Source organism: Macaca fascicularis, chromosome 5 (assembly GCF_037993035.2).
Source record: "Macaca fascicularis isolate 582-1 chromosome 5, T2T-MFA8v1.1".
Lineage (NCBI taxonomy): Eukaryota > Metazoa > Chordata > Mammalia > Primates > Cercopithecidae > Macaca > Macaca fascicularis.
The window spans coordinates 156745156-156768985 of NC_088379.1; the positions used below are offsets into that span (position 1 = coordinate 156745156).

At 41.2% G+C, this 23830-nt stretch overlaps 2 long non-coding RNA genes across 2 annotated transcripts in view; one reads left to right on the top strand and one right to left on the bottom strand.

Moving 5' to 3' along the window:
• LOC135971022 (uncharacterized) overlaps positions 1-924 on the top strand; it is a 31511-nt gene extending 30587 nt beyond the window's left edge. Inside the window, exon 4 of the long non-coding RNA XR_010587043.1 lies at positions 653-924. This is a non-coding gene — a long non-coding RNA (uncharacterized lncRNA). The remainder of the gene's footprint in view (positions 1-652) is intronic.
• Positions 1-23830, bottom strand: part of LOC141410345 (uncharacterized) — a 36580-nt gene that overhangs the window by 3430 nt on the left and 9320 nt on the right. The window lies entirely within an intron of this gene.

Genomic DNA, 23830 nt, shown 5'->3' on the forward strand with positions numbered 1-23830 from the left:
TTAGGTTAAGTTATAACAGAAACTTGAAAAGTAGTAGCTTAAATAAGGTAGAAATACTTTTATTTCTTAATAAAAAAAGTGCATGGAGTTGGACAGCCCCAGGCCAGTAGAGTGCCTCCACGGTTATTGAGAACTAAAGATTCTTCCAGATTCTCAAACAGAGAGTATAGAATGTGGTGCTCATCTTCTATGTTCAAGGCAACTGCTGGGTCACTCTAGCCATAAAATCCAGTTTCCCAGCAGCAGGATGGAAAAAAAGAAGAGTTTGCCACTTTTTTTTTTTTTAGAAAAAACTTGCCGGAGGAAGTTCCAAAAGGTTATACTTTTACAAAGTATATCTGCTTACATCTCATTAATCAGAATTTATTTCTATGCCATGCGTAGCTACGGGAGAAGCTGGAAAATGTGGTCTTTTAGCTGGGAGGCCATGTGCCCTGATAAAAATCATTATTCTGTTAATTTGGGAGAGAAACAGAGAACAAGAATGTCATTCGATAACTCTGCTCCAAATATTAAATATGCATGTGTTTATCAATTTATTTTGTGTTTCTCCCACTGGAAACTAGCTCCACATGGGCAAAGACTTTGTTTTCTTCATGGTTGTAGCCTTAATATTATTTTATATTTCTCTTCTCTGAGTTTTTTCCAGTAGTTTAAGAACGTTGATCAACCAGACTGCTGTGTTGAGAAGAATACAGACACCGCATTCAGATTCAGTGAGAAAAGGTGCTTTGATCAACTAATATTGTCTGCAGTGGACCATCCATGTGTGTCGGGTTTTACTATTCCTGGCTTAAGCATTCTCTGTAACCACGAGCTTGCAACTAAAATGCTTAGAAATGTATAGCTACCGTAAAGCCAGTTTAAATCTATATGGCAAAAGGCCTTATTTAAATTTGTTGTGTCCAGTGTTTTACTCTAAGTAAAGATAGTATTCTCTGCAAGTTTGTTTGTTTGTTTGTTTTTTCCGTATGTGGAACTCTCTTGTGTAGTTGTAAATTTCACAGGGATCCAGAGTGTTGCTAAAGGAATTATATGCAAATTCCAGGTTACACTTAGTTGGCAAACTCTTACTAGAAAGTTGCTGGGAAAAGAGAGTTTTGCTTTTCTTTAAAAGACAAAATGGAAAAACAGGTCATGAGTCTTATGCTGTCAGAGCAGAGATGCAACTCTATGACACGTGTATCTTCTGATTCATTTAGAAAGCAAGAGGGGGCCTGGAGGAGTGATAAGGACTTTTCAAGTGCAACACAAATGCTGGAAAGAAAAGCTTAGCTTTCTCTTTATTTAGCTCCAACAAGCCAAGCATGGGGACAAAAAGGGCAGAGTTAAATTAAACCACAATTAAAAATAGCTAAGACTATTGAGTAAAGCACCAAATTGCATCTAAAAAATGATGTCTTTAAAAAGCTGTCATTGCAGCAACCTTCTTTTTGTGCCCCACACAACACATTTCATCAGCATTGGTGACAAGACAGTGACTTGGTGAGGCCGTGATTCTTTCAGAGGGAGGGAATTCTGCAACCCCCCACAAAGATAAACTGGAATTTTCAGAGTATGGTTTGAAAAGGCCCCTTAAAGACTCTTATACACATCACTTGGGGCACGTGTCCCTCTCTCTGATGACTTACCCACTTGTGAATCAGGAATTACTGCCTTATTGGAATGATCTGCATTGCTATTTAATTTTTGTCTTGTTTAGCTGCATCCATGGAGAATGGCCCATTTGTATATAATATCTGGTAATTCCAGGTCTTAGTTTGGATTCTTTCAAAAACAAAGTTTAAGGGTCTTGGAAGCAGATTGTTTATCTGGTAGGTGGTCTCAGAAGGAGTGAGAAAACAGATTAAGACAGGGAAGGAGGAAAATATATGAGTGTGTTATTGAGGTCACACTATGGGCAACAGGGTCTTCATTATACCAGGGCACAGAAAAGTATACAAATACATCCCAGAATTGTCCCTCTGAAGTATGGAAGTTTGGTGCATTTCTGCACTGACACCCTTCCTATTGGTTGCGTGTTGCCCCAGGGGCGTTAGCATATAGCAGCCCCCGACTTTGGGGCTATGCACTTGTGTGGACAGAGTACTCCCTGGCATCAGAGAATCTTGCTCATTACTGGCTTGCAGAAAGGCTCATGAGACCTTGATTTGAGATGGACAATGACAGAACAAGGTGAGTCTGGCATTTACTTGGGGCTGTCTGCTGCAGCTACAGCTAAAGTCAGAGGTGGATTGAGGGGGAATGATGGGGAGGGAGAAGGTGGGTACCAGAGGTGTCTGCTGCAGTCTCTGTCTGTGAACTGGAACTCAGTTAATGCTCAGCAGTTTGATTTAGGCCTCACGGCTATCATCAATGCATTTTTTTTTTTGAGATGGGGTCTCGCTCTGTTGCCAGGCAGGAGTGCAGTGGCACGATCTCAGCTCATTGAAACCTCCACCTCCCAGGTTCAAGCGATTCTCCTGCCTCAGCCTCCTAAGTAGCTGGGACTATAGGCTTTTATTAGAGATGGGGTTTCACCATGTTGGCCAGGATAGTCTCAATCTCTTGACCTCATGATCCGCCCACCTCGGCCTCCCAAAGTGCTGGGATTACAGGCATAAGCCACTGTGCCCCGCCCATCAATGCATTTGACTATACATTTTTAACTAAGGAGACAATTTAAAATTGGTGCTAACCTAAAGTTAACAAAGTGAGGACTAACATCACAGTAGCCATCTTACATCTTATACAGATGTAATTTAAATCCTTGGAGTCTCCTCTCTCTTTCTTCCTGCTGTTTAACTTTCAAATATCCCTTCTGCAAGCTACTCTCTACCCAAGGTAGGGATGGAAAAGCAAGGTGGTGAAAATAGAATCTGTCAAATACTGTCACTTGTTAGAAACTCTTTTAAAAGTCCTTATGGAATAGGAAGCTGAGATTGTTGGCCAAAATGAGATTTGGGGATTACATGCAATTTGAATTTCTCCATGCTATTCAATTTCTATAGTTAATTGGGACATGACTCATAAGTCTAAATAATTGGCATAGAACGCCAAAAAGAAAGATGCATGAACTGCTTATTATTGATGCATCTGCATTTCCTGTGTGCGGTGGCCATGGTGGGCAAAGGATGCAGGGGAAGCAGAGCCTGGTGGAGCCTGCAAGGCTTTGGGTCTGAGCCTGCCCTTGGCTAGCCATGAGACACAGGGCAAGATAACCGTCCTCGCTGAGCCTCTGTTTCCTCAGCTATAAAACAGAAGCAGTAATAGCTTCCTTGCAGGGTTATTGAGAGGATTAAGTATAATTATGCAAAATGTCTGGCATATTGAAACTGTAGTGTTAACAAGCCAATGGATAAATAAATGAAAAATCTCATTTCTATTTTGTATCCTACTTTGACTTAGTTTCTGGGTAAAGTTTTCATTTACTGAAACCAACTGCTTTGACTCATTTTGACTTAGTCATTGAATGTAAAATTAGCAAGTCCCTTGGGTTGATATTGAGCTGAAAATACAGATGCCAGGAGGTCAGCACTTTCCCCATTTTACCCATTCCAAGAAGATGGAGCCATCTCAGTGAACAGAACGACTGCTCCTAAACCCAGAGTATCCAGCAGTAACTGGTCCCACAGCGGTCCCCCTCCTGTGGCCACTGCTCGTGTTCTGGACATGGTGAGAAGAAAGGCAGGTCCAGAGCAGGATGGATGGGGGCAACCTTTGGTGGTTCCTCATCATCCCAAGCTGTCTGGATCTATTGTAGGGGAGGATTTTGGCTCAGTCTGCAGCCCAAGGTAGACCACTGTGGAAAGCAACAGGGCCCTGGGCTTCAAATCTGGAGGTCCATGAAGACTTTCCAAGAGATACACAGGCGTGCTTAGATTTAAGGGACTCTATTTCCAGTTCATCAACTTTCATATGTACTCCTTCTAAACTGAGTAGAGGTGACCTGAAAACAAGACTGTTTCTCTCTTCCATATTCCCTTTAATAGTCTCCCTTCTACTTCACTAGAGAAAAGCAAGTGTCTCTCACCTATCTCAAAGCATACCACAGTACATGCCCAGGATGTCAAAAAGTCTGTGACTCCAAACAAAGGGACAAGTAGAAATACACTACTCTTTGTTTGTTTGTTTGTTTTGACAGGGTCTTACTCTGTTGCTCAGGCTGGAGTGCAGTGGTGCGATCTCAGCTCACAGCAGCCTCAATCTCTCAGGCTCAAGTAATTCTCCCACCTCAGCCTCCTGAGTAGCTGGGATTACAGGTGTGCACCACCATGCCTGGCTAAATTTTGTATTTTTTGTAGAGATGGGGTTTCTCCATGTTGCCCAGACTGGTCTCTAACTCCAGGGCTCACGTGATCTGTCCGCCTCAGCCGGGCCTCTTTTTTTTTTTTTTTTTTTTTTTAACTTTTAAGTTCGGGGACACGTACAGGTTTGTTACATGGGTTAACTCATGTCATAGGGGCTTGTTGTACAGATTATTTCATCACCCAGGTACTAAGCCTAGTACCCATTAGTTATTTTTTTCTGATCCTCTGCCTCCTCCTGTGAAAAGCCCCAGTGTCTGTTGTTCCCCTCTTTGTGTCCATGTGTTCTCATCATTAGCTCCCACTTATAAGTGAGAACAGGCAGTGTTTGGTTTTCTGTTCCTGCATTAGTTTGCTAAGGGTAATGGCCTCCAGTTCCATCCATGCCCCTGTAAAGCACATAATCTCATTCCTTTTTTTATGGCTGCATAGAGTACACTATTTTTTTCAAAAAGACCTTGAATTTTCCATAATCCACATATTGCTGAAGAAACATTTCCTGCTGAGGGAGATCCCTGTGACTCCGAAAAGGAATAACGGGGGCAGGATGTTTTTCAATGGTAAGGCTGGGAGTGTTACCTGTCTATCTGTAGAGGTGACTGTTACAGAGGTATGTCTCAACACATTTATTTGGGTTAATAAACGAAGCCAGATATGTGTGACAAAAAGTAAGCCTGATTTGGCCGACTGGTTTGACAATGAGGACCTTTTATATGGCAGACATTTTCCATTAATCAATGAGGTAAACGTGTATCTCGTAAGTTGAATTAAAAATATTTAAAACATGTGATAATACTAAGGCATTTAATAAGAAATATAAATATTAGAAAAGGCCTAGTGAAATAAGCAATAATTTGGTTTTCCCAATCCTTTGAGTGTGTATCAGGTTAAACAAGGTACCCCTCAGTGAATGACTAGACTGTACAAATGACAGTCATTTCATACATGTGGCAAACGATCATATGAATAAAAGCTCAATGTCACTGATCATTAGAGAAATGGAAGTCAAAATGACAATGAGATACCATCTCACACCAGTGAGAATGACTATTATGAAAAAGTCAAAAAATAACAGGTGCTGGTGAGGTTGTGGAGAAAAAGGAATGCTTATACACTGTTGGTGGGAATGTAAATTAGTTCAACCATTGTGGAAGTCAGTGTGGAGATTCCTGAAAGACCTAAAGACAGAAATACCATTTGACCCAGCAATCCCATTACTGGGTATATACCCAAATGAATACAAATCGTTCTATTATAAAGACTCATGCACACGTGTGTTCATTGCAGCACTGTTAACAATAGCAAAATCCTGGAATCAACCTAATGATAGATTCCATCAATGATAGACTGGATAAAGAAACTGCGGTACATATACACCACAGAATACTATGCAATCATAAAAGAGAATGAGATCATGTCCTTTGCAGGGACATGAATGAGCTGGAGGCCATTATCCATAGCAAACTAATGCAGGAACAGAAAACCAAATACCCCATGTTCTCACTTATAAGTGGGAGCTAAATGATGGGACCACATGGACACAAAGAGGGGAACGTACTATGTCTCATAAGTGAGAACACACTGAGGCTTATCAGAGGGTAGAGGGTAGGAGGAGGGAGAGGATTGAAAAAAATAACTAATGGGTACTGGGCTTAACACCTGGGTGACAAAATAATCTGTACAACAAACTCCCGTGACACACGTTTACCTATGTAACAGACCTGCACATGTACTTCTGAACTTGAAATAAAAGCTTTAAAAAGTGCACAGATTGCAAGCACACAGCGCAATGAATTCCCACAACCTGAACACACCTGTGTAACAATACCCAGGTCAGAAAACAGAACAAGGTCAACAATTCTGAAGCCTTTCTGGTGATACCTTCTAATCACTACCCACCCTTCAAGGTGAACCACCATCCTCATCAGTACCAGTACGGATTAGTTCTCTCTTCTTTTTTGTTATTTATGTAAATGGAATTATACAGTTTTAAAAAAAGATAGTAATTTGATAAATTTTGGTAGAAACTTTCAAGTGTATGTCTCAGCATTTAAGAAAGCAGATGATTCTAGTAAGTGGGTACCAAATTCTTTGATTAGTTGGGTGGGTTTCAATTCTTTGCTTTCAATAACATTAAAGGAGGATTTAATGGAGTTGTCAGCTCTCAGACATTAAAATAACTTATGATGAAAGAATAACTTTGTTATTTGTGGAATGAAAATCAGAAAGAGTTTAAAGAATTGAGTAGTATCTCTAAAACATGCATATTTGCCTTCTATACATACCTTCCATAAATATATAAATATCTATATTTATGTGAGGAAAGTATCTCAGCAATTATATTTTAAAACACAGTAAGTAGAAGTAAAATTGTTTCTGAAACTGTCTTATTCTAGCAAAAAGTAATGTTAATCCATAGATTCATCAATAATTAAAAAAGAAGCCTCATTTATCTCATTGCAAGCTGTATTATGGAAAAAATTTGCCTCTTAACAATTACTTATCAAGATTTATAACATATTGATATTTTATTGCCAAGAAGTTTATACTAGTATAAAATTCTGTGGGGAAAATATAATAAAAATACGAGTTCAAAGAGAAATAAGAATGATGTAAAACTTGGAACTGTAAGGGAAGATCACATCTATATGCTTTAAAGAATGATGGGCACCAAAATAGTATTTTAGTTCAATTAGATAAATGTAAGAGTGATGTGATTTTTTAAGTCAGCATTTAAAGTAATAATACAAAAAATTACATCCTTTGCAAATATTTGAACTTCTAAATGAAGAATTTAAATACTAAGTTATAAATGTGCTGCAGGGTGTTATGGTCTGAATGTGCCCCCACAATTCATGTGTTGGAAACTTACTCCTCAGTGCAGCAGTGTTGGGAGGTGTTGCCTTTTGGGAGATGTTCACGTCCTGAGGGCTCTGACTTCATAGATAGATTATGGCTTCTATAAAAAAAGCTTTTGGGAAGCGTTTGCTCTCTTTCACTCTTCTGCCATGTGAGGACACAACATTCATCCTTCTATTCATCAGATGTTAGTGCCTTGATCTCGGGCTTCCCAGCCTCCAGAGCTGTGAGAGAATACATTTCTGTTCCCATAAATTACCCAGTCTAGGGTATTCTGTTACAGCAGCACAGAGTGAACTAAGATAAGGGATATATTAGTTTTTCAAAATTCTATTAGAGGATATTTGAGAACAAAAGAAGAAAACCACTGCAATAGGGCAGGGGAACCCAACCCTATGGACTAGTACTGGTCCATGGCCTGTTAGGGACCAGGCTGCACAGCAGTAGGTGAGCAGCGGGCAAACGAGCGAAGCTTTATCTGTATTTATAGCCACTCCCCATTGCTCGCATTACTGCCTGAGCTCTGCCTCCTGTCAGATTGGTGGTGGCATTAGATTTTCGTAGGAGCATGAATCCTATTGTGAACTGCACATGCGAGGGATCTAGGTTGCACACTCCTTATGAGAATCTAATGCCTGATGATCTGTCACTATCTCCCATCACCCCCAGATGGGACTGTCTAGTAGGAAAACAAGTTCAGGTTCCCACTGATTCTACATTATGGCAAATTGTACAATTATTTCTATTACAAATGTAATATTATATCTATTACCATGTAATAATAATAGAAATAATGTGCACAATAAATGTAATATGCTTGAATCATCCCTAAACCATCCTCCCCATTCCCAGTCTGTGGAAAAATTGTCTTCCAGGAAACTGGAACACAACTAGTCACATGAGAGGACAATAGAAAAAAACAAGGGCCCAAACAGGAGTCATGTCAGGGAGCTCAGATTTCATTTTAGATGCCATGGAAGTCCATGGAAAGATTTGTATGTACTAACAAATGTACAACAGGAGGCCATATTGTAGTTCAAATAAGAGATAATGGTGGCTTTGACGGAGATGATATCAGTAAAGACAGACAGAAATGGACAGATTTGAAGGGGTTTTGTTTTGCTTTTTTTGTTTGTTTGTTTGTTTTTGGCTACTTTTGGGATGTTCACAATTCGATGAGGATGACTGAACAAAAATCCCTCATATCCAATCCATCATCACGTCATCACGTCATATCTCCAGGGCCAAATATAAAAGTGTTTACTGCATAAATGAGTGGGATCCCACAAATCTAGACTTTGCCTCTTGGATACATATATGGCTGGGATTTCCCACAAATGGGCTGAATGTGTTACATTAAGGAAATGGAGAAGATTAAAATAAAACACTTTTTTAACCCATAAGAGACCCTCGCTCGTCAGGTTTTCTGCAGGATTGTGAGGGGAATGGATTTGAGAAATCCTTCTCTCTGCCAAGGAGCGGCACCAGTAGCGGGAATGATCTGACTCAGGGAGAACCTGGCTGTCCTGTGTCATTCCGCTTAGTTTTCTCTTAGGTTTTAAATTTCTTCCATTTCCTTGACCGTTTCAGATCTCTTTACACCCCAGGATAGAATGTAAGAGTGGGAATCTGCCATAACACCTTTGGAGAAAATAGATTCTAGATATAGCCAATAAATCCAGCCCAGAAAGTAACTCCCTTTAACAAACAGAATGGCTGATAGAGGGGGAAGAATCATGTAGAAAACAAACCACCAAAACCACCCCGAGGAAGTCAGCGCTTTGCTCCTGACAGCCCGTGGGAAGGCCTGCCCCTTCCCCTCAGCTCCTCCTCCAGCTCCAGCCCCAGTGGGATGCTGGGTGAGGAAAATGACCTGCCGTTTCTGTAACAAGCTGGGTACAGACACAGCAAGTGGGCTTCTGGAGGATAAGGCAGATGGCCTCAGGTCCTCCTCCTTGCTCTGCATGCGGCCATGTTCAGAGAGTTCCGCGTGGCCGCACTGCCTCCCGGGATTGCCGACGGTTCCCTCTCCAGTCAAAGCGGATCTCCTAGAGGGGGTCTATGTTACAAGGGAGGAAGGGGAGGGGGCAGATTCAGCTTTAAAAGCAGCTCAGGAGACCCCCTCCTCCTTTTGGGTTTATCTTTGATTATCCACTTACCATCTGGGCCGGTGGGCAAGGGTAGGGGATGAGTGGAGTTTATTGATCACCATTTCCATCGTCTTTCTTTCTCCTGCCACAGCCTCCTGCGCAGCATCCCTGTGTCACTCCCTCTCCGCACTGCAGCCCGACATGAGCAAGGAGCCAGGTTTGCAGTGGCCAGGGCAGAAGGCAAACATACTCCTACACTCCTCTCAGAGGGAACCAGTGGTGGAGAATGTCTGGGAAAGAAAAGGGGGCAAAGGTCCCACAAGGACACCTGCCCTCCAAGCCCTCCGCCAGTCACTGCAATCCAGGTTCAGCCTCAGAGCGTAAAGAGCCTGGGCTTCATTCCCAGTTTTTCAAGCCCACTTTGCAGATGAACCAGTACAGGCTTATGTGCAGAGAAGGAGGATCTGTCTCTGTGGTTTGATTTAAGGTATGGCAGCTCCAATCTGAAAGTAATTTCTCTTTGGCCCGTCTCTGGAGACTGAAATGTCACTGATTTTGGTTTATTCCTCAGAGGTAAGTGGTGCCCTTCTTCCTGGGTCTCTTTTCAAATGTAAATCTTCCTCAGATGAAGAACATCTCAAATCACCCAAACCTCCCAGGAAGTGACTGAGTCCTCCAGCAAAAGCCTCACCCGTGGGGCAGAAAAAGAAGAGAATGAAAAGAGAATCATGGGTATCTGAGGGCGGAGGGGGACCCGAAACAAGGGGAAAAAAAGAAGAGAGAGGGAAGTTAACAGTCTTGGGTGATAGTAACAGGTAGAGGATTAATCAGACCTACAGTGGAGCTTTACATCGTAGACCAGAGAGCTGCCTCTTCCTGGTCCCCAAGGAGCAGAAAGGAACCAGGCCCTAGAAGTGAGGACTGAAAGCGTTTCTCAACAAACATACCAGCAAGCTTCAGATGTACCCTGTGTCAGTTTCTCAAATCCACTGAATCCCTGACCTTCATGGGTAATTCTAGCACAGATCCCAGGAATGGATTTTAGCAAGAAAAGTCTAGTACCAGGAGCCAGCAGTGCTGTCCATCTACCTGGGAAATCGGAACGTGGGAAAGATGAGAGTAGGTGAGGCAGCAGCCAGGGCTCCCAGTAAGGGCCATGGCAGGCAACTCTTCCGCTCAGTAGGTTCTCACTCCCCAAAGCACATCCAGGTCCCCATTTGCCAGCCATCATAAGGTTCAGAGCCAAGAGAGCCATGTGCCTCAAAACTCAGCCTGTCTCACCTGCCATCTGCTTCTCTGAATGGGCAAATCTCACAGGGAGGTCTGTTGGCCAGATGTGGCTGAAACTAGTGCCCAATTGTCCCTCTGCAGATGTGAAGCGGGTGCAGAGGGCGCTGGTGTTGTCCATGAATCATGTTCTGGGGCAGCTGATGTCCTCTGCTCATTCTAGGCAGGCACAGATAGTGCCAAGGAGGCCACAACCCAGCCACCCCCAGCTTGCTGAGAGGCCCTAAGCTTGCTGCCAGGTGCATGACCAATTGGGTCTGATGGTTAGTGCTGCCACCCCTGAGTGAAGCCCACTGCTTTAGGTAGAGGAAATTATAATGAGATGCTTTTCTATATTCAGATGGTCAGTTTAAAATCAGTATTCTGATTTAAAAACAAACAAAACCTGATTCCAGAATAATCCCCTGCCCCTTACCGTCAATATTATAGCTTAATTATTTGTGATACATCAAAAAGGGGTGGGAATCAACTTACATGCCAATCAACAACTCCTTCCATCATTATCAGACCTAGGGGGACAGCAGCTACTATTATTCTGTAATATCTACATAGCTACTCAGTACCCCAAGCCAATAAATGCAAAACCTCTGCTCCTTCTCCTCTCTCAAGCACAGTGTTCAATGCATAACAAGTACTGAATTAATGAGCTTGTCACTGGGGGCAACTCTGAGCTGGGATGACTTCTCAACAACAGTCCCAGGAAAAGCAAGGAGTTGTCCACTCACTGACCTCAGATAAACATTTGATAAACTGTTGATTCCGTTGGTTATTTATGAGTTATAACATGCATATAAATGAATATGTATTAGTTGGTACAAATTTTAAACTTTATGTAAAACATACATTTCATTCTACAGGCAGCTGACTTGGGTTAAAAATGAGGGTCTGGAATGCTATTAGAATTTGTGCTCCTGAATGCATATCTGCCCTCCACAGGGTGCTCCTTAGAATCACAAGATCTGGCATTGCAGAGTTAATCAAACCCATTTCCTTTCCTTTCATAAGTGAAGAAATAGAGGCCCAGAATGGCAAAGCAACCCCTGAACCAATTACTCAGCATGAGATGACAGAAGCAGAATTAGAATCCAGCATCCAGTGCTCCTTCTCTCTGCCATGCTCCATAGGATCAGAGTTCTGTAGGATCAGAGCCTTCCATGCCAGGGAATTCGACTCTTTGTCACTGTTTAAGGCATGCTGTAACAAATAATCTGCAGTGACCCACTCTTCTCTGTAATTCCATACGGTGATTATAAGCCATTCCATGATCCATTCTTCTCTATAATTCCACATGGTGATTACAAGCCATTCCAAGATCCACTCTTCTCTATAATTCCACGTGGTGATTATAAGCCATTCTATGTTACTCTGTAGTTGCAGCATGGTAGCTTCTTCTTATATTGAAATGTTTCCTTTAAATGCATTGGAGTCATATAGTATTTATTTTAAATAGAGGGAAACTAGCCTTTAGGAGATGAGGTAGTTCCTGGATTAGGTAGTCAGGCATTTTAAATTAGGACAAAAGACCCTGGGTAAAACTGCAAAGTAGGCCAGGAAGCTTGTTGTGCCCATGAGGGAACTTACTGCAAGGTGTCAATGGATTCATGTGTACACTAAGCACTGATTATAGACTAAACAAATAACACATCTTACTCATATACCTCCTACAGGTCCACAAGTATTTATTTCAAACCTTGGGGACCAAATGTGTTTTGGAAGTCAGACAGTTCAAGTTTTAGAAAGGTAATAGGATATATATATATATATATATATACACACACACACACATATACACACACACACACACACACCATATATTATATATACCATATATTAATAACATTCCCAGCAGAGTCTGAGCAGTACCCTATAATCCAACACATGACTAGTTCTGCAGTTAAATATGGGAATGTTCACTACTAATGGGATAAAGAAAGACTATAAATAGCTTCATGTTAGTTCAGGTCAGGTTTTGTCCCAAAAAATTAGTCTGTGACAAAGTTACCAAAAAAAAAAAAATCCTGTTTTCAGTGCTTTGCAAAGTTTGAGATTGTGGATAAGAGATTGTAGACCTATCTTGTCTTATTTTAAAAGTATGAATATGCTGATCAATGGGAGATACATTAATAAATGAGTGTCAACATTTAATGTGCCTTTTTGCCAGTTTGTATTTTCTCAATCAATGGCTAGACATAAAGACAACAAATACGTCAGAATTCACAAACATTTAAGGGCTCCTGGCTGTCCTTGGTGGGAGCCCCAAGCCTAGCTGGGCTCTGGAGCCTAGCTCATGGGACCACCTCCCTCACTGGTGCACAGCCACAGCTGAGGGAGTGGGCAGGCCAGCCGGGACCTAAGGCGGGAGCCTGATTAGGAAAGACTCCACCCTGTGGGACAAGGGTTATTAGGTAGAGGACCTCTTTTCAGTTGCACAGGCTCTGGAGCTAGATTGCTGGGTTAAAATTCTCGCTCTGCTATCGACCAGTTGTGGGGCCTCACACAAGTCATTTTACCTCTTTGTACTTCAGTGTCCTCCTCAGTTATGAATCCAAGTAGTAATAGTTTCTATTTCATAGAAATATTGTAGGGACTAAATGAGTTAATTCAGGAAAAACTTTTAGAGGGGCATCAGGCATACAGTAATCTTTTAATAAATGTCAGCTGTTTTTATTGTTAATATTTGCTTACATGTCTATGGTAGGCAGAATAATGCCCCACAAGGATGTACACACCCTAGTCCCTAATTGCTGGAACCTGTCATAGAATATTCTGAAACAAACTCCAGAATGTATTAGCATACATGGCAAAAGGGACTTTTTTTTAAAGCTATACTTTAAGATCTGGGATACATGTGCAGAATGTGCAGGTTTGTTACATGGGTATACACATGTCATGGTGGTTTGCTGCACCCATCAACCCATCATCTGCATTAGATATTTCTTCTAATGCTATCCCTCCCCTATCCTCCCACCCCATAACAGGCCCCAGTGTGTGATATTCCCTTTCCTGTGTCCATGTGTTCTCATTGTTCAACTCCCACTTATGAGTGAGAATATGCGGTATTTGGTTTTCTGTTCCTGTGCTAGTTTGCTGAGAATGGTGGTTTCCAGCTTCATCCATGTCCCTGCAAAGGACATGAACTCATCCTTTTTTATGGCTGCATAGTATTCCATGGTGTATATGTGCCACATTTGCTGATGGGCATTTGGGTTGGTTCCAAGTCTTTGCTATTGTGAACAGAGCTGCAATAAACATACTTGTGTATGTTTCTTTATAGTAGGATGATTTATAATCCTTTGGTTATATACTCAGTACTGGAATTGCTGGGTCAAATGGTATTTCTGGTTCTAGATTCTTAAGGAATTGCCACACTGTCTTCCACAATGGTTGAGCTAATTTACACTCCCACCAACAGTGTAAAAGTGTTCCTATTTCTACACATCCTCTCTAGCATCTGTTGTTTCCTGACTTTTTAATGATCACCATTCTAACTGGTGTAAGATGGTATCTCATTGTGGTTTTGATTTGCATTTATCTAATGACCAGTGATGATGAGCTTGTTTTCCATGTGTTTGTTGGCCACATAAATGTCTTCCTTTGAGAAGTGTCTGTTCATATCCTTTGCCCGCTTTTTGATGGGGTTGTTTTTTTTCTTGTAAATTTGTTTAAGTTCTTTGTAGATTCTGGATATTAGTCCTTTGTCAGATGGATAGATTGCAAAAATTTTCTCCCATTCTGTAGGCTGCCTGTTCACTCTGATGATAGTTTCTTTTACTGTGCACAAGCTTGTTAGTTTAATTAGCTCTCATTTGTCAATGTTGGCTTTTGTTGCCATTGCTTTTGGTGTTTTAGTCATGAAGTCTTTGCCCATGCCTATGTCCTGAATGGTATTGCCTAGGTTTTCCTTCTAGGGTTTTTACGGTTTTAGGTCTTACATTTAAGTCTTTAATCCATCTTGGGTTAATTTTTGTATAAGGTATAAGGAAGGAGTCCAGTTTCAGTTTTCTGCATATGGCTAGCCAGTTTTCCCAACACTATTTATTGAATAGGGAATCCAGCAAAAGGGATTTTTAAAGGCCTTTAAAAGGGGAGAGTATCCCAGATTTTCCAGATAGTCTTAACCTAATCACATGAATCCTGGAAAGGGGAGAACTTTCCTTAGCTGTGGTAAGGGAAAGAGACATGACTTTGAAAAAGACATGCTGACTTTGCAGGTGAAGAAAGGGCCCATGAGTCGAGGGAAGTAGGCAAACTCTGGAAACCGGAAAAGCCAGGGAAACAGATTCTTTCCCAAGGTGTCTGGAAAGGAAAACAGCCCTGCCGACATGCTGATTTTTAGCCCCTTGAGACCTGTGTTGGACTTCTAATCTAGAGAACTTCAAGATAATACATTTGTGTTGTTTTAAGTCACTAGGTTTGTGGTAATTTGTTATGGCAGTGACAGGAAACTAATAAATGTCTGTCTTTTCTGTTCTCTAATGAGCAACTTGAAGGTGACCCTGCATCCCTCACTCCTTATCCCCAGTGTCTAGTCAGAATCTGGCATGCAGTAGGTACTCAATAAATATTCAGTGATTTAGTCAACAAATGTCTGTGCAAGGCATGACAAATGGCTTTGCTTAGGCTAACCAAGGGACTAATATGGGAAATACTGAGGTAAATAGGGGATCAAGGTTTGATAAATCCTTACCAGGATGTTAGTCTAATAATATTAAAAACAATATTATTAAAAAGTGTGCTGGATAATATAATAATAATATAATAATATAATATTTGTTATATATAATAATATAATATAATAATAAAGGAAAATAACAAATGCTGACAAAGATGTAGAGAAATTGGATCCCTTGTACATTACTGGTAGAAATGTAAAATGGTGCCAATGCCATGGAAAAATACTTGGTAGTTTCTCAAAAAGTTAAACAGAGAATTACCACATGCAATTTTGTATACCCACTAATTCCACTCCTGGGTATATATCCAAAAGAACTGAAAACAAGTATTCAAACAAAAAGTTGTACACGCATGTTTATAGCAGCACTGTTCAAAATAACCAAGAGATGAAAACAATACAAATGTCCATCAGTGGATGTCTAAATAAACAAAATGTGTTATATTCATATAATTAGTTTTTATTGTTGGGCCACAGAAGGAATGAAGTTTTGAGACATGCTACAATATTGACAACCTTGAAAACATTATGCTAAACAGAAGAAGCCAGACCAAAAAAAAAAAGGTCACATACTGCATGGTTCCATTTGTATGAAATAGCCAGAATAGTCAAATCAATAGAAATGGGAAGCAGATTGGTGGGGAGGCAGGGAATGGGGAGTGACTGCTCAGTGAGGTACAGGGCTTTCTCTCGGTTGATGAAACCACTTTGGAACTAGATAGAGGTGATGGTCACACAACAATGTGAATGTACTAAATGCCGCCAGATGGACACTTGAAAATGGTTAAAATGATGACTACTATGTGAATTTTACCCCACTTTTAAGAAATAAAGCAAACTGGGCAGAAAATTTCTTCTGTTTCAAAAATCCGAACAAGGATGACAAAATGTAGTAGTATCATAGAATCTCTTTTCCCTACCATCTAATAAAATGCTCAGAAAGTAGCATGAGTGAGTGAGAGATTAATTGATTGATTCCCCAGCACCAAACAAACAAGGAAGGAGGAACGACTTTATGCCGTAAGTGTCAAGAAGTAGCAGCCGCAAAAAGAAACAGAAGATGCTGTTGAAGCTGAACAGGGCTCCTGACCTCACAGCCCCCTTCCCTCCCTTTCCCCAAAGCCAAGCCCTTTAGAGGAAGGAAGGCCAGTTAATGGAACCCAGATGACTCTCACCAATGCTCTCCAGCTTCAAGAGAAACACATTGAAGGAGTGAGTAAAGAATTCTGGGAAAATTCCAGGAGAAGTCCTTGAGAAAAGAGCTCTCCGTGATTGACCCTGGGGGATTTGTTGGAGGCAGGAAGGGCTATCAGGTCAATATGTTGAGCTGCAGGAACAAGCTGAGACCTAGAGGCGTGGACTGTACGCTCAGCTAGATCAATTGGGCACCAGTAAAAAGTTAGATTCATCTCAAAAAGGAGTGGAACTGGGCTCTAAGCGAGGACTGTACTCAGGCCCAGCTGAACTATTCTTGTTTATGCCCACCTTTTCAGGCTACAGAGAAGAGGATTGAAAATAAGACCCAATAGAAATGGAAAGCAGGTTGGTGGGGAGGCAGGGAATGGGGAGTGACTACTCAGTGGGTACAGGGCTTTCTCTTGGTTGATGAAAACACTTTGGAACTGAACAGAGGTGATGGTCACACAACAATGTGAATGTACTAAATGCTGCCAGATGGACACTTGAAAAGGGAGTCAGGGTGGGGAAGATAAAGGGTCTATATAAGGCAGGGGGATGACAAGGGAAATTCACCCACACGGTATTCCATCGAAGCGATACACAGTCACTCAGAATTGTCCATATTAGACATAAGTAAGATGAAAATAAATCACACAATCTCAATAAAATATTCTAAGAAAATAATGTATGTTAAAAACATACGAAAAATCCTGTCTGGGAGGAACCCAAAACCAAAACAGCAAAAAGATTCCTTGTAAGTGCATTGTGCTATATAAGAACTTAATGAGAACACAAGTTAAATAAAACAAAAGATCAACATAAGATGATAAAACAACAAAATGAGATGGAACAGGATACCAAACAACTAAAGGAACAAAATAAAATTCTGAGTAACTTAGAAAAAGAGATAGTAGACACAACTAAAAATCATATTAATTACAGCACTTGGGATCACAGCAAATACAGGGGAAAAAAGAATTAACTACTAATTAAGAAGCTCAAAGACAATTCAGTATAAGAGTATTTGATATTCATTTTAAGAATCCAGCAAATAAAACAGTAAACATATTGAAACACATAATACAGGAAACTTTTCCTGAAGCGATGGCAGGACTGAATCACCACTTTGATATGGTTTGGATCTGTGTCCCCGCCCAAATCTCATATTGAAATGTAATCTCCAATGCTGGAGGTGGGGCCTGGTGGGAGGTGATTGGATCACAGAGGAGGTTTCTAATGGTTTAGCACCATCCCCTAGTGCTGTTCTCATGAGAAGTGATAGAGTTCTCATGAGATTTGGTTGTTTAAAAGTGTGTAGCACCTTCCCTCTCTCTTTCTCCTGCTCTGGCCTTGTAAGAGGTACCTGCTTCCCCTTTGCCTTCTGCCATGATTGTAAGTTTCCTGAGGCTGCCCCAGCCATGCTTCCTGTACAGCCTGCAGAACCATGAGCCAATGAAACCTCTTTTCTTTACAAATTATAAATTACCTAGTCTCAGATAGTTCTTTATAGCAATGCAAGAACAGACTAATACACACTTGAAAGATGAAACTGTATCCTAGGCACAATTGATGCAGAATGAACAACATTGAGCCATATAGTGATTAAGCTAGTCAGCCTCTAAGATAAAGAGTTCTTTGGCCATCCAACAGAAAAAGCAAAAGGGGAAAAATATTAAGGGGGCTGCAAATTCCTCCCTATCACCTCCCAGTGCCAGAGAACACTAGGGAAATAGCTAACACAGGAAAAGAACCGTGACCTGGAATATTTTTATTTGGTCAAATTTTTATCCATGTGTAAAGGCAACAAGGAGAGCATTTGCAAATGTAACAGTGCTCAGGGAATATAGAACCCAAGAACCTTCTTGAAGAAAGCCTTTAAAGCCACAGGCTCTAAAGTCAGGCTGCCTGAATTTGAATCCTGCCTTTGCCACTTACTAGCTCTGTAATTTAAGCAAGTTACTTAAGTAACCTTTTTTGTGCCTCAGTCTCCTCATCTGTAAAATGGGGATAATAATAGTCAATATTTCATTGGGGTTTTTTTGGTGTGTGTGGATTCAATGAATTAATATGAATTAATTCTATGAATTTTAGCATTTCCTTTATTTTCATTTTAGTTTCTTTCGTCTCCTAATAAGTTTATGCAAAACTAAATTTAGTATTTTTATTTTGAAGAGAAATATAACATGATGACATTCTTATAAAATTATTTTTGTCCATTCATCCGTTCCTTCACCCAACTACAGACAGAAAGATGTCTGAATTGGTGCTCATCATATATTAACACTAGTAATTGTAGGTAGTGGGGTTTGAGTAATGCATTGCTTTTTTGTATATATCTTGAGTTTTTATAATATGTATGCAAAAAAAATAAAGTTGTTATTTTAAAACTAACCAATTAAATAACTATCTAAATATATATATAAATCATTTCACAGTCCTGCAAGGAATGATTCATGCTTGCTCAAGTACATTTTGTTCTTAAGAGATTGTATGTATAATCAAAATCAACCTTTTCATATTCTGTCAACTATTTTCCACTCTATTACTTAAGCATTAGGGAACAGTTTTGTCTTGTCAACACCCAGCTGGAAATAATAGCTCATATGTGATGAAAAATAGTGGCTGTGGGGTGTGGAGTGATTCACAGGAACATGATTTCCCATGTCAGGGAGAAATGATCTCCACCAAGTAGGCTGTAATTTTCCATAATGTTGAGCAAAGAGGTAGGGCTTACAGGAGCAACAGGCAACTCTTTCTTCCCCTGCCACTCAAATAACTATGCTCAGGATGCTCTCCTTTGACTACAAAGTAACCCTACTGACCTGCCATGGATCTGAGTCTGGAGCTTTGTGTTCAGTAGTTGGCTGATCCTCTGAGGTGCCTCAGGCAAGTTGGGTGTTCCTTTCCTTCAGTCCTATCACATCTTGATCACTCTCTACTCACACTTCACTATGATAGTTGGCCTATCTCCCCCTTAGCCTGTGAGCCTCTTGAGGGCAGAAATATACCTTGTTCATCACTCTAACCCCTGTGCCTTGTGCAGAGCCTGTCTTAGAATAGAGTGAATATTTGTTGAATGAGTGAATGAGTTATTGAATACTGAATAAGTTATCCATCCTTCTCTCCTGGTCCCTTTTGTCATCAGATAAATACATGTGGTGAGAACAAATGCCTGAGATAAATGGATCTGCCTCCTTCTCACAAGCTCTTGTGAGATGGAAAACTTTGGCATAATCAGCTGTGTTACACAGCTCATCACAGATGTAGACATGCCTCCCCTATGACCTAACCACATTCAGGTTTTCTGTTTTAGAGGCAACAAAGGAGAGCTGATTAAGGAGCAATTGTTCTGGAGTCACCCAAAAAGAAGACTTTATGAGCCAGTAGAGTGATATTGCTCAAGGATCAACGTGGGGTACTCTTCATGCTGTTCTGCATCTTAGAATCCCCAAGATAATCCTCATCTTCCCTCACAATGTTATTCTTAGACAGCCGTTAGGAAATAACATAAAGGTTAATTATTTGCAGAGCTACCCTGGCAAAGAGCAACAGGTCTATCAGTAAATAAAGTATTTTTATTTTTATTTTTATGTATGTTAATTGTAGATTTGATCCTTTCAAAAAAAGTAGGGCCCTTAATTCCTGGTGCCTCTGATCATAAAGACCCTCTTGTATTGAATGTGATTCATTTCATTGGACAAGGACAGTTCAACCGAGATCTGGAAGAGAAAACTCCTTGTTCCTCATTAGTTAGAAGCAAGAGATCAGCAAACAGGGATCAAGGTTGAGGAGATACACAGAAACTGGGGGTGCACAGGCGTGCTAGTTTGAAATGGCCTCAGACAGCATTTGCTTCCTAATATTTAGACCATGGTGCACATTTTTTGATGAATGGAAATAAAGAAAAAAATAAGGAAGGAAAGAAGAAAAAGGAACTCCACAAAATGCCAGAATTATTGTGCTTCCTGACTGGTACCCAAATGTAAGTCAGGAGGTCTCCTGGCACTTTGCCTTTCGATAAGGAACAGTCAGGGGTACTTTGTAACCTATTATGCACTTAAAAGTTTTACACTGATCTTTTGGAGGGGGATTCACTTTTACTCAGTCCTCAGCCTTGTTTCTCGTATTGATAAGAATTTGCTGATCTAGTATAAACCTTGAAATTTGCTAAGGAGAAAGTAGTTTTGAATTTAAAAAATTTCCAAAATGTTAGGAAATTTTGACAGTACATTCAGATCTGGGGTGGGCTCCTGGCTGTTTGGACACATTTTCTAGGGAGGAGAGCATCTTTTCTTGGGAATGTGAGGATGGTTAGCGCTCCAACCAGCAACCAGGGACTAGGGCCTGGGGGACCTCCTCCAGCCATCAGAAGATAATCCTCACCAGCTGAAAGCACCATGCCCCGCCCCAGCCCCCACTTCTCTGATTCTATCTTTAGAAAAAAATCACTAATTAATTAAAAACCCCATTGCATATAGTGCAGAAGTCCTCAAGCTTTCCCACGTGATACTCGCCCACAGTGTTTGTCAAATGGCAGAGTCCTGGATCCCACATTCTTGAGACCCGGGTCGGGAGCCCGGATTCTGCAGTCTCACAAGCCTAACAGATGTCAGAGCTGTGAGCACCACGATCAGACAGACTCAGCTATAGATGTGAGTGCAACATCCCTCTGAGACAAGGACTCATGGGCATTACTAATATGCAACAGAAAATTTTAAGAAACGCAGAGATGCAGATCTTTAAGATTTTCTGAAAGTCTGATGTATTGTGCTATTTCAACTGTGTTCTCAACTATAAATATGATTTATTTGAGATGCTACTTTGTGCTGGGCCTAGTATCAGGTCTTCACGTGATATCTCATTTAATCCTCACACTAATCCTATTTCACAGAATAGGAAGCAGAAATCCACACAAATTATGAAATTTTCCCCAGGACTTGCAAGTGCTAGGAGTTAGAGCCAGAGTGCAAGTCCCGGTGCCTGCAACCTTAAAACCAAGCATATTCCTGAGCTGGAAGAGAATCAACAGATGTTTCAAAAAAAGCAAGGCCAGAGAGGACTTCCTCTTTCTTTTACCTGCATTTCAGGCCTCTAACATCTCTCAGAGCCAATGGCATTAACTTCAAAAGTGTTTCCTATTCTATCCCATCGGAAGTCACAGGGAGATTTACTCCTGATTTTAATTAGGCTATTTAGATCTGATAAGCTTCTATAAATGTTAAAATAAAAAGTCTTGGAGGGGTCTATCTAGAAAGAGATTAAGCCACCTTTACAGAATGTCTTCTCTGGAACAGCTATTTCCATGTGGTCCAGGGAACTCATGGGCGATGATGCTCCTGGCTACTAAGAAAGCTCCAGACCCTGGTACAGGCGTCAGAGCACTGTTGCCAAGGAACCTTTCTTGAGAGGCAGAATTGTGATGCAAGCATATATCACTGATGGACACATAAAGTAAACCATCAATGAAATGAAAAGCAAGAAAGCCATTTGTCCATTGACAATCTAGGGACAATATACACATCATCTTTTTCCTTCTCAAAGGAAGAGACTTAAGGAGGTGTGGGCAGAGTTAGGGAAACCAGCAAAAAACACTGAGAACTCAGAGACTAGTGACAGGTGTGCTCTTACTCATCCCGGACCTGATGGGGCCAGGGGGAGGGGCCTCGGTTCGGGAGCTCAGTGGGGAAGGACACCTGCCCAGTGGTAGCTGCATTAGAGGAGGGGCACAGAGACTGCCTGCAGATCATCTTCAAAGCAGCCCTTGCAGAAGGGGATGAACAATCTATAAATAGTCTTTTATAGCCAAAGATAAGATAGGCTAAAAGTGGCTGATCTGAAACATCCTTTTTTTCTTATGTTCAGTCCATTACAGGCCTTTGGTGTTTGAGGGAAACTGGTTGAATATTTATCAAACCAAACGTTTGAGCACTGCAAGCCCTCTATTCACCAGTCACCTTTCCTTCAATTGTCTGTGCGTATCCAGGATGCCTTAATTCAGGTCAATCTCTCAATCACCCCTAGTTATAAGCCCGTAGTTTGATGGAACCAGTTGAGGTGGGCCAGCATTTTGAAGAGTTAGCATCTCCCTATCCTTACTTCTTCACTGATTCTGGCTCAAGTTCTCTGCTTACCCAAACAAAACTTGACTTCAGTTATCATAATGAACTTTCTGTATTTCTGTCACGTTCACCCTCCAACTCACAGCCTTGCTCCTGTCTCCATCTATGTTGTTGTTAGGACCAGCCACTTTCCACAGTGTGACTCACTCCCCCACCCATACAGTAGGATGTGAGGCATGGTGGTGGTGGTGGGGGCCAGGGAGGGGGTCATATCACTCAGCTGAGCTAATCAGGGTCTCTTCCCTGGAAAGCTGAAATGTAGATGACTGAATCTCCTCGTGGCTGGTGTGAATTTAGGAGTTCTCTGTAGCTACATTTTTCTATGAACCAGAAAAACAGAGGATGAAAAGTTGCAGAGAGGAAGAGAAGAATGAAGCAGAAACAAAGAGAGGACCTATGGGTAGGAAACGGAGATGGAGAGAGGCTTAGGATGTTCAATCCCTAGTTCATTTGCTTCTAAGGCTCAGCAAAATTTCCCAACTTAGCTAGTCCCAGTGGGTCTCTGTAGCTTGCATGTAAAAGAGTTCTGTATATATGACTCACCTTCTTTTCCTTCAAGCATTAGAGCAGGGGAATTGTCATGATAGATTAGATTCCCCGTGTGGTTTTCCCAGCATTGTTTCAAAGACAGCCATGTGGGGAAAGCCATGGCATTTTCTTATAACATTCTCATTTGCCTTAGAGCTCGTATAACAACAACAATAAATATTTATGAAGTATCTACTTACAACATTGACCTGATTTACTGACGGTAAGACAGGCTTAGTGAGAGGCAAGTGGCCTCAGGTCACACAGCTAGTGGGTAAGTGACTGCACCAGGATTCCAGAACGCTTTCTGATTCTCCTCTGTGCAGATCTAGCCTAATGGAAGGGTCATCCAGCTAGTGGTTTGCAAACTAATTTGGTAACCACAATCACTCAGTTCCCACCTCCAGAACTGCTTAATCAGAGATTTGGAGTGGGGAATGTAATAATGTATGTTTTAAAAAAAATTTTTAAGAGTTTAAAAGAAAAAACACTGCCGGGTACTGTGGCTCATGCATGTAATCCCAGCACTTTGCGAGGCTGAGGCAGGTGGATCACCTGAGGTCAGGAGTTCGAGACCAGACTGGCCAACGTGGTGAAACCCTGTCTCTACAAAAAATACAAAAAATTACCTGGGCGTGGTGGCGGGCACCTATAATCCCAGCTACTCCAGAGGCTGAGGCAGGAGAATTGCTTGAACCCGGGAGGTGGAGGTTACATGCAGTGGGCCGAGGTTGTACCATTGCACTCCAGCCTGGGCAACAAGAACTAAACTCTTACTAAGCATTCTTACATCAGAATTAGGTTTCGCTA